The sequence below is a fragment of the Danio rerio genome, chromosome 12, assembly GCF_052040795.2.
Source record: "Danio rerio strain M-AB ecotype USA chromosome 12, GRCz13ab, whole genome shotgun sequence".
Lineage (NCBI taxonomy): Eukaryota > Metazoa > Chordata > Actinopteri > Cypriniformes > Danionidae > Danio > Danio rerio.
Genome location: NC_141032.1, coordinates 29,847,056 through 29,858,983, shown reverse-complemented (window position 1 = coordinate 29,858,983; position 11,928 = coordinate 29,847,056). Strand labels below are relative to the sequence as shown.

The following is an 11,928-nucleotide window of genomic DNA, read 5'->3' as shown; positions in this document are numbered from 1 at the left end:
TAAGAATTTTTGTGTTCCTTCAGCCCAGCTTTTTGAGATTTTTGGCGTTTGGCTGAGGAGTAGCAGAGGAACCGCCCAGCATGCGTGGGGTCTGGGTCTGAACTGCAGTGCTGTTTATTATTGGAGGGGAGCAGCCGGGCTCAAAGACGGCACGGTACAGGATGTTTTTCTGGGCCGCTCAGGGTAAACAGCAGCAGCTGTGCTCTTCCAGCTGAGCAGCAGCTCTGTGTTTATGGCTGTTTATGTGTTGATTGTCGTGGGCGCAGACCTGACAGAACAGGCACCGTTGAAACCCAAGCCCAGGTAATTGCACATTTCATTCACAAAAAACAAGAAAAAATGGGGGAATGGCCCTTCAGTACTGTAACACTGCAGCACATCACTGCAATACTCAAACCGAAAGAGAAAGACATGAAATCTGAATAGAATGAGTGAGTCATCCTTCTTAGAATAAGGAATAGTGCTCCCAAAATTGAAAATTCTGTCATCATGTATTGTCCCTTTACTTGTTCCAAACAAGTTTGAGTTTCTTCACAAAAGAAGATATTTTGAAGAACGCTAGAAACCTGCAACCCCTGACTTCCATAGTATTTGTTTTTCCTACTATGGATATCAAAGGTTACATGTTTTAATCTTTTTCCCTGGATATTTTGTTTTGTGAAAAAGGAAACTCATAAAGGCTTAAAACCACTTGAATCTGAATAAATTAGGGGTGTAATGGATCACGGTTAATTTGTAGGTTAATCCAACATTTATAACAATTGAAGAGAGATCGCCTCCCTCGTCATTCAAATTACTCATCATTCAAATCATGTATAAAATCATTTTGGCTTCCCTGTAAAATGTAATGATGACAGAAAAACTTGTGGTGGGACCTACCAAAATGCTTTCTTAAGTTATTAATTAAAGGTGTTTTCTATCACTGTTTGTTTAGCCTGCATTAATGCATTTAGTGTAAAGCTGCACTGTTACAAATTCAAAAAAGATCTTGATCTCAATTCAAACTTGCGCAACATGAATGATAAATAATAATGATTTGCATACGTGTATTAATCCTTCTAATAAACGCTGCATTTAAATTTGCGTTTGGTCAAGATTCAGCTTTTACACTTTTTCAGTTAGTTACAAACAATTAAATAACACAGAAGTTCTGGGAAAACAGTTTATAGCTCCGATATAAACACTGATGTTTATGGTAAACATTAAAATCACAGTTTAATGGAATTTGACGCTGGTGAATGTTGTAGCAGTTACATTGTATAACCAATGGTTGGCGACGAACAACCATCAAAATAATGTCAGTGAATAGGTTTTCAGAAATGATTCACCTAAAATTGAACAAAGTTTTATGTGTGAATTGTTAAATCATTTATTGAAAATAAATATGATACTGTATTTTGTACAAGATGTTAGATTTCTATACATCAGAAACAGTAGTAAAGATAATAATTCTTATTGGAATATTTTTCTTTTTTCTGCTGGTTCGTTCTTGATTTTTATTTTTATTAAAATTAAATGTTTTAAGTTTATTTGTTAAAATTAATGGTTTTTGCAGTATTATTTTTGTATAAACGAAAAGCAAATGACATTTGTCTCTTCCCTTTTTTGCTGACCCTAAAAATGATCCAATTTGTGACTCAAAAACCATAGTGTGATCTGAACCGTGAAATTTGTGATTCGTTACACCACTAGAATAAATTGTAACTAAATAAAAAATTTGGGGTGAACTATCACTTCATACATTGACTTTCGCAATGAGTCTGCATATGTAAGATTTATAGAATAGACATTTACAATCTTACATCAATGCTATGCTTTAATAACGGACTGCTCATTTGATCAATAAAGCTGCAAGTTCTACCAAGTCATTAGCAACAGGGAATCACTGTACACACTAAAGCCACTCTTTTAAAGTAATAAATCATTCCACTTTAAATACACTAAAATGGGATTTAGGATTTCAGGGCGACATTTCGGGAAAGTGTAACATTATCAAGACACATCCGTCTGCCGTTAAATCTCCTGGAGTTTACAGATTGATGGCAGCCGAGTAAACAGAGATGTGACAATGAAGGAAGCTCTTGTTCTTTATTTAGTGTAATTTGCCCAAAGCTCTTAGTTTCTGCTTTCTCTCTTAGCGATTCATGTGAACATGACATCAGTGTTCCCTAAAACCACTCTTATTTCTTAGGTTTAGTTTCTTAGGAATCAAGGGGGGCTTGGGGGTTGTGAATCTATATGTGTACTGTAACATCTTGGTGAAGTGTTTAGATATTCTTGGTTCTGGTCTTGTAAAGTATCTAGGTAGTGATGAAAAAAAGAGTCTTTAAAGCTTCCCAGTGGTTTTATTATTATAACGCCTAATAATATAAAACCATCAACATACGAGGGACATGTTATATGGAAGGAGAAAATGGTTAAAATAATCCTGGAATTTAGATACTACATATTATTACATGTTACTACATTTAAAAAAATGCATAGAAAAACATCAAATATATATATTTTTTTATTGCAACATATCACCTAATGACATTTAATTGGTTCTCCTTTTTGAAAAAGTATTTGAAAAGTGATCATTCTCTTGCACATTCCTCTAAGCATTTAGGGAGGAGGGATTTTAAAGTGTCTCTTGATCAAATTTAAACAACTTATGGGACTTTGATCAGTGTTGTTCTTATTTGTATAGTTTTTCTACAATTAATGATTAAGAAATAGTCATGATTATGAAATATTAATTACATAATAGCTGTTGCCATGATTATAGCCAATGTTGCTGACATGGCCTAAAATGAATGAATGAATGAATGAATGAATGAATGAATGAATGAATGAATGAATAAACAAATAAATAATGCCAAATTAAAAGAAGAAAAAGTGTTGGCCTTTATTTAGATTGTCTGCAGGGTCTTAAAAACTATAAAAAGTTGTTAAATAAATGTAGAGTAATTTAAGGCCCTTAAAAGTATTTAAAAAGTCTTAAATGCTATTTTGCAAGGTATTCAATTTACATACTTTTTGATTATGCCATGTATGGTTGTACGCTAAAGTTTGTCTGAGTTAAATTTGGAATATCAAGATGTTGTGTAGTTTATGAAATCTATGAATCCTTCTAGATTTGACATTTGGCATGTTGCTTTGTTTACTGTAGTTACCAAGGCAACACCATTATTTTTGCTTAGTTTAGTTTAGGCGCCCACCTGCTGAAATGTGTAGATTTAGTAGATTTTTATTCAGTATGTGAATAATGTTTTAGTTTTGGATTAGTTTCTTACATTAATATTTAGTAAATATATTGCAAGTTAAAACCTCGCCAGTGTTTCCGGTTGAAAGTGGTTATAAGGTCTTAAAATGTATCAAGAGACTTAATAAAAGGTCTTAAAAGGTATTGAATTTCTCTTTGATTCCTGTATATCCTCTGTTATTGTATTTTATGAGCAGCCATGGAGTTGCATTAAATCTGCATAATTTCCTAATTTCCAGATATCATTGCTATTGATTAATATGAAATGTAAAAAGTTAACGTAAGTTAAACATTATTGTGTACTATTTTCAAATAATTCAATGGCCTATTGTTAAAGCTCTTACAATACCACAGAATCAAGAATCAAAAACTGAGGATCAGTAAGAGAACATTGAGCTGTTTACTTTTCTTTTATGTCTTCGGACCAAGTTTAAATTTTTAGCCAGCCAATTCAAACCCTATTCAACAACGCATCCAGATATGTTTAGAAAAGCTGTCCTTTGTGGCTATTTAAACACATGAGCATCTACAACATGAAAACAATCAGATCAATTGGGCTTCTGACTATATCTAGAAGTGGTTAAAACATTTATACTCCATTTACACCAGTACTTAGCGTTGTCCAAAAATGCATTTTAATACTAGGTGTTTACAGTGCAGTAGATTTAAATAATGCTCTTCTCAAACACAACTGTATTTAACATTCACACCTCCTTTCAAGCTACATCTAAGTGTGAAAAACCAGTAGCATTGTACCTAAACGACAAGTGTCTCCTTTCAGGATGAGCCTATAGAGACAGCCAGGGCTAGAGGTGGGAGCTGGACTTTACATATGTAAATAGCGCGATTCAGTGAAGAGGATAAGAGGTGAAAGGTGATGGTCATGGTTGAGTGCTTTAGGAAGTAGGGGATCATTATGGAGGGCCATTCAGTCAACTCCCACCACAAACAAATCTCAGGACTCGATACCCCCCTGCCCCAAACAACAACAGAAAAGATCCACCAGCTGTGACAGATGGAGATACCGGTGGCCTTAGCTGGGAGTTCTGCGGGAGAGTGTGTTAAATGTACAATCATGAGTAAATTAAGAGGATATAGTTCACCCAAAAATGTTATTTAGCCATTTACCCTCAACTGGTTCCAAACCTTTATGAGTTTTTTAATTCTGTTGAACAATATATATATAAATTATATTTGTATTCGACGGAAGAAAGCATTCATACAGGTTTGAAACAGGCACAGGGTGAAATAACTTTTTTTGCGTGAACTAACCCTTGTTTAAAGCACAATTTTGGATTAAGAAAATCAGATTTCAGTTACTGTTAAGGCAGGACAGCTTAATGATCATCTGGACAATATTGTATATTCACGTCAGGCCCACATCCTGGAAATTTTCATCTTATGACAGTTACAGTTGAGGCCAGCCGTATCAACACAACAGATACGAGGAACCACAGTTTGAGTAATAATATCTCAAGACTATAAACCGATCGTATTTTACCAGTCGTAGGAACGCGACTGTTATAGCCTGTTGTCAGATAAAACACATATCCTGAGCAGAACGAGGCTTTATGCAAAGACTGTTTGATAAAAAACACTGAACAATGGATTATCGTATTGTGTTAGTCTGCTGCGAGGTGAGCAAATCCTTCACAGGCGTTTGATATTTGAGCTGATGTTGTGATAAAATCTGATTTCAGATTACGATAACAGTCTGCTTGACGGTCAGTGAAGAGATGCCACCTGGCCTCCCACTGGCCATTTGAGACCCACAGTGACAAATCAATAAGAACAACAAGGATGCCAATTATGTCTGAATGGCTTAAAGGTTGAAATGGTGGTATTGATTTTGGGCAGCCCACTTAACACGGCTCTCAAAGCTAGCCTGGTTCTTTTTAAGTACAGCCTGTCATGGGAAGTACATCAGGTGTTTAATTGAAATAGAAGTGACATGATTGCAAAACAGAGTGTCACTCCAATTCACTTCAAAATAATAATCCAATTATGGAGGTCAAAACAGTTGTGCCGAGTAGAAATACTCTTGATTAGTTTAATATGCTCTTGCTGAATAAATAAACACAACAAAAAATATCCAAAAATGTTGGTAATGAAACTGAAAAAAATATAAGTTGTTTTTGAACTGCTTCTTTAGTGGCTTTTGTGGTTTAAGTAGAAATGAAGATATGCACTTTTTTTCTCTCATTTGAGTATTAAAATGATCGGCCTTTCAGCCAGAGGTTTTGCAAAAACAATGTTGTCATAGCACACTACAGCAACACATGGCCAACATGTGGCGTCCATGTCAACTCGAGGAGAATGAAAAAGGGCAAACAAAAAAAGGAAGTTCTGGGGTTTTCCATAAAAATGGTTGTCTGCTCATTTGGGCTTGACTGTCGCTTCTGAGTGTCAGCGACTTCCCCTTTGAGTTTCAGACAGTAGTTCAAAAACTGTTGACAAACTTGAATGACAAGATAAGTGGAAACGTCCAGACAGTCTCGTGCGAAGCTACATTTCTGAGCTCTCAGCAGTGTGTTGTTTGAAAACACAGCTTTTTGATGCTTAACGCATTTAAGTGTTTTCGTGAGGTAAATGTCACATTGTGATTGGGTGTGGAAGAGAAATGAATGGCATCTGACACGTTTCTGTGAATCACACAGTATCGCTTCCCTCTAAAACTGCATTTTTTTCTAATGAAACCCCATGACATGCTTTGCCAATGTAAGAAATGCATAATCCATCTTTCAAAGATGAATCATTCATTAATTAATTTTATTTGTTAATATGTATTTGTTAATATAATAATTTGTTAATTCAGTGATTATTATTTGAAACGACAGGGGGCAGTCAAAAGAAATCCACCATAAAATCAGATGGATAACCATAGAAGTAGAAAGTTTCCAGAAGCATGTCATATTATTAATATCAATCAAGATTTTAAAACTAGTTATTTTTATTTATTCATTTTCTTTTCTGATTAGTACCTTTATTAATCTGGGGCCAGCACAGCGGAATGAACCGCCAATTTATCAAGCACATGTTTTTACACAGCGGATGCCCTTCCAGCCACAACCCATCTCTGGGAAACATCCTTACACACTCATTAACTACGGACAATTTAGCCTACAATTCTTGTTCAGTTATCAAAAAAATCATTTGTTCCTTAATTGTGGTTTTGTAACTATTTGAATATTTTAATTTCAAAATGAAAGGTGAAAAACATTTTTCTGTAATTAAATAATTTGTTTCGGCTTTAACAAACTTATCCCTCAGGTTTTTCCAAGCTTTTCCAAAAACTTTCCTCCTTTCCCACTATGGTATACAATGGTCAATTTTTTTAACTTAAATGATACAGAGTGCCTGGCAAACCGTTTGCTCAAGTCTCAAAAAATTAAATGCGCTCTGCCAGCCGAAGTCACGCACATCCAAAGCGAACCTACGCAAACACCGCAATGACATCACATTCGCCGCACGCACTCAAACGAACGCGTCAAGTATAAACCACGCTTTAGTCCCTATATTAATCAGCTCCACAACAGAACCACCAACTTATCCAGCATGTTTTATGCAGCGGGTTACTGTCCAGCTACAACTCATTACTGGGAAACACCCATACTCTCTCTTTCACACACATGTGAATGTCGCATGGAACGCATGTCTTGGGACTTGTGGGGGAAACCGAACCAGCGACCTTTTTGGTGTGAGACGACAGTGCTACCCACCGCGCCCAAAGATGAATCAAACTATATTTTATCATTCCCAAAAGATAAACATATATAGGCGAAAGTGAAAATGCAAAGGTGGATGACCACAATCTGTAAACCTTATACAATGATGTCATCCATGGCAACATGATAGTGTTTTATACGCTTGTTCATGTGGAAAGAGTAATCAAACTCTCAACCTCACATTCATCAGCTCTCAACAGATCACAGTCCACTCTTAATGTTTAATGCACATATTGATTTTCTGCTCATTGCAGAAATTATATAATGAACTCTACTGTAGGGAATGGAGACGTGTAGAGAGAGACGTTTTTATCTCTGAGGGAGATAACACCTGCTCATTGACTTTCTGTCAAGCCGGTGAGAAATACATTTCTACAGAGACTTGTCTCACCGAGTCCCATCTGGGCTGATATCTTAATTATACAGGGAGAGATAGGGAAAACACTCAAGCTTTTTTCCTTGAGGTGCCTGATCTACTCCTGAGATCACCCTGGATCAATGGATCCATCATTGCTTTTTCGATACGAGACTCTGCCTGTTGTGTTTCAGCAGAAATGGGCTGAGATTATGCTGAAACGATAGACTGAGCTAAGTGATTTAGACCAGCGATGACTTGCACTATTTATCTGGAGAAGACTCTGTGTCTCCAAACGCTGTCAAGAAGTCTCTGATGTGTGTATGTGTTATGTTACATATGTTCTATGATAGCCTCCATTACTTTTCTATCAGCAGGAGAGGAGAGAAAAAGAGACCCTCTTTGAGAGGAGGAAGAAAAGACAATTTCCTGGCTTGGTTTAGCGTGTTTGCCCCGCTGTTTCTATCCTCACAGATGCAGTAAAATACACACTGCCGTCCATTCAGAGTCTCGGCTGCTACCCCAGCCTGTGAAGTGGTTGTTCTAACTTGTTCCAACAGCAGAACGGGCAACAGGCAATTCATGTTTTACATAAGCGTCTGAGCTGCTGTTTACTGGCAGGTATACAGTCTGGCATTTATCCACCTACAAAAACATCCTAAAACATCATTTTAGAAACATCGCAACCGGCCGGTGTTGAAAAACATTCATCTTATGAAGGTTTAGGACTTGTAACTTCAGAACAAAGAATGGTAAAACTAAATGCAATAATATTGTTTATGTCATGTTATAATTTATATGAAATTTTTAAATCCTATTAAAATATTGTCTTAATCTTGGTTAAAAATACATCATTATAGTAACATTTTTAATAAAATGTACTATTGAAATAACTTTTTTTTTAAAAATGTAAAATATATATGGGTTGGTAAATAGTTGTTCTTAAATTTTTAAAGTTGATTTAAGGTAACATTACAAATAATTTTAACCTAAAATACATCAAACATGCTTAAAACATCAAACTGAATCTGTTATGTACAGTGCTTAGCATAATTCAGTACACCCCATTTTGAAAATGAATCTTTTTATTTATTTCTCACTGAATATAGGCAATGTATTTTGGTCCATTTAAACAAAACAGATTTATTAAACAGACATATTTATTTCAATTAATATTTAATTCGCCAAACCTATTTACAAATTTAAAAGATTATACAATTAAATTCAAGCTAAATATTCCAAAAATTAAAAAATACAATCTACAAAAACTAAACTATTATTATTATTATTATTAATATTTTTTTTCTGCGAGTTTTAATTTTCCCTCTTTTTAAAATTTGTATTTACTATTTTTCTATGCCATATAAATTTGGGTGACTAGTTTTTGGACCGTAAGTTATTTTGTTAGATAAGCTCCAGATTTGGCTTCAGTGCTGACTAATCTAATGTGCATGCTCATTGTATAGCACATTGTATAGCTTCCTATTAATAATGTGAATTTTAAAGATAGATTTGTTTTTGGTGTACTTATAATGTATTAAAATTAAGTTGAAACATGGTTATGTCAATAAGTTAAAGTAGCAATAACATATAATGACTTTTTTAATTAATTGATATGAATAATATTGAATAATGGTAACATACACATGTTGTAAATTGTTAGAAGGCATAAGCAAAGGAGAATGAATAGCCAAAAGAAAACAGAGAAAGAGAAAAAAGTTAAAGAAAAAGTACTATTTGTGAAAGAAAGATAGAAAGAAAGAAATAAAGAAAGAGATATAAAAAAGAAAGAAAGAAAAAAAGAAGGAAAGAAAGATAAATGAGGTAGAAAACAACATCTCTGTAAAGGCTGCATTAAGCACAGCTCTCAGTCAGTCCAAATCATGAATGGAGATTCCGTTTTCTGTTAATGTGCTGCCTCAGCCAGTCCCTCACAACCAGCCCATTCATAAAAAATGTGGGGCTTAAATGTGCGCGTGTGTCTGTGTGTGTGTACGCGTGTGGCTCATTTCTCTGCAAAAACTTAGTGAAAGAGGAAAGCCTGGCCCCTTCTATGGGGTAGAATGACTGGTCTCTGTACATTTTTGGCACCCTTGAGGATGTTTTTGCAGACTTTGTTGCATAGCAGCTGTATTTTGGAAAGTATATTTTGTTTGAGGAGGGTTTGGTGGGGGGGGGGGGGGGGGGGGGGGGGGGTCGACAGGACAGTACGGTCCAGTGATATATATCAGACACGTTGAGAGAGCTTTCTGAAGGGCAACAAAATACAAACAATCTTGAGATTGTAAATCCCATTGCACATCTCTTGACTTTTTCTGTTTTCCCTCCTGTAAACTTCTGTTTTCTGGAATTGGATTTATAGCCACAACTTCCTATATAATTACTACAAGGCACAAAAACAATGGCTCTCGCAACACCGCATTTGCAGGATTAACTCACATCTTGGAACACTCAGTGTTGAGACAGAGAGAACGGGAGAGAAAAAGCTGCCTAAATTATCACATTTCAGTACAGTTGCAGGGGAAACAGGATGGGGGTGGGGTTAAAACCTCCATTCAGAAAAAGGAACCATGAGGGTGGAGTCACTTCTGCTCTTGGGCATTTTCATGAATGGAAGAAAGAATCCTGTTCTTTGAAGGCCATTACTAACAGGACAAAATTCTTCTTGTACTAATCAATAATAGAAAGATATTTCTTATATTTTATGGATCTGATATATTGTATTTGAATAGCTATAAAATATTAATCTAAGAAAAACAAATATATATTTAGAATATAAAATATATATGAATTAAATTACACGTTTTAATTCATCATTAGACTTGGATTTACTCCCTCACAGAAAACAGGTTGAAATCTTGTGATATTGAGGTTAACAGAAATCAAAATACATTTAAATAAAAAGACAAAATCTACTTTTTTTTTGTTTATGGGAAGTTTTGAGTTTGCTTTGTGATCTTTTGTTCTGATTCATTACCTTTGGCCACTTATTTTTAACAGCATTGTGTACTTTCAAGTCCAGAGGGGTGATTTGAAAGCATTTAACATGTCAATGATTCCCTAACTAGTCAAACTAGCCATGTTCACAGCCCAAGATATCAGTGACAGTTTATGCACCGTGAAAAACAGTCTGAACAAATTGCTGAGTTCTATCGCTAATAATGACAAGCGGAGGGTCACAGTTACACCAAATGGAGACTCTCAATGTGGAAAAACAAGAGGAATGGGGATAGACTTGCCAGATGTGCAGGTGTTGCACAACAGCATGTCCAGCACCTCCCCCACTTCTTTAATCTGGCATTCCGCTCTGTCCCGGAGTCTCAGACTTATACTCGTGCCCAGACGGGAAACAACTTGACTGGCAAAACAACCAAAACACTTATGTGTTGGGTTGTATCTTGTTTTCCCTGATGTGTTTATAAAGAAAAGGCCAAGAGAAAGTTATGAAATGTAACATGCTGGCACGAATTAGCAAAACATCGGACTCACCTGAATGTCACGATAATCTTGGTGAGTTTAAATGTAGCACAGCAATAAAGAGGAGGCGCTGTTTGGATCTTAGCTGGTGGTATAAACTGACCCACACCATAGAGACCACAAATGTGGGGGAATATGTTTATGTTTATAGCTGCCTTGTCATCTCAAGTTTTTTTTTTTCAATGAGCGACCTCAAATGGCAACCAATTCTTGAGTTATTACTCCATTACGTCTAAATGAATGGGTGGGTATTGCTGTCAGTCAAAGCTTTGCTCCACTTAACTAATGTGACAGGCCTGTCAGCCTGAACTCCCATCTCCTCTGTGAGTATTAGGAAAGCCTGTCAATGGCAAAGAGCTTTGGTGATTGGTTATGTCCTGATGGGGTTAAGTAGACATGACCCCTTCCTGCCCCAGAGTTCATCTCCACTTCCTCCCCCTTATTGTTGCACAACAGACAAGAACAATATGTTATGGGGAGCATCTGTCATTAGAGGTCAGATGTAGAATGGGGTACTGGCACTGTTTGCACACACGAGTTCTGGGATTGTGTCTACCCGGAGTCTTTTAGCAAGCCACGACCCAGTTCATGTTACTGAAAAAAACAAGATCTATGACTCATAGTGTGAACTTTGTAACCCTCGAAAAAATTGTCACCATAACAAACTCGCCAACGTGGTAAAGGCCCAACCCAATGTGTTGTGAATGGCTTAAACAAAAGGGTTAAGAGGAAGTGTTTACACAAAGGCTTTGACAGGAGACACAACAAAATGAGGCAAGCAGTTGAAAAGGCGGCCTTTGCATTGTGTGGTACAGGAATTTGCTTTCCCATTTACACCTCTGACGGACGCAAAAAGGGAATCTTTGTGCTTGACTCCTGAATGATCTTTTACCGGCTTCCTTCGCCACTCAATTGAGTCTTTCAGGCACATGCAAATGGAAGGTGCTCTTCAACATGAACATCCAAATGCGTCAGAATAAGTGTGATAGGTCATATATCGCATTTTTCTGTTAGACAGAGCCTGAGAACAGGACCGTATGTCTGAAAAAACTCCACGCCTCAGCCTCCAGCCGTTTGTCAATCACTCACTTTTTGGACAAATAATTGGAGGACAAACCTACTTCCCT

General features: G+C 36.3%; 1 protein-coding gene and 1 long non-coding RNA gene across 13 annotated transcripts in view; one reads left to right on the top strand and one right to left on the bottom strand.

Annotated features, from left to right (window-relative positions):
- LOC141376814 (uncharacterized) overlaps window positions 1-11,928 on the top strand; it is a 291,281-nt gene that overhangs the window by 11,994 nt on the left and 267,359 nt on the right. For all 10 annotated transcript variants that reach the window (XR_015504210.1, XR_015504215.1, XR_015504214.1 and 7 more), the window contains one exon: window positions 24-303. This is a non-coding gene — a long non-coding RNA (uncharacterized LOC141376814). The remainder of the gene's footprint in view (window positions 1-23; window positions 304-11,928) is intronic.
- The window catches only part of etv4 (ETS variant transcription factor 4), a 32,683-nt gene that overhangs the window by 11,331 nt on the left and 9,424 nt on the right, over window positions 1-11,928 (bottom strand).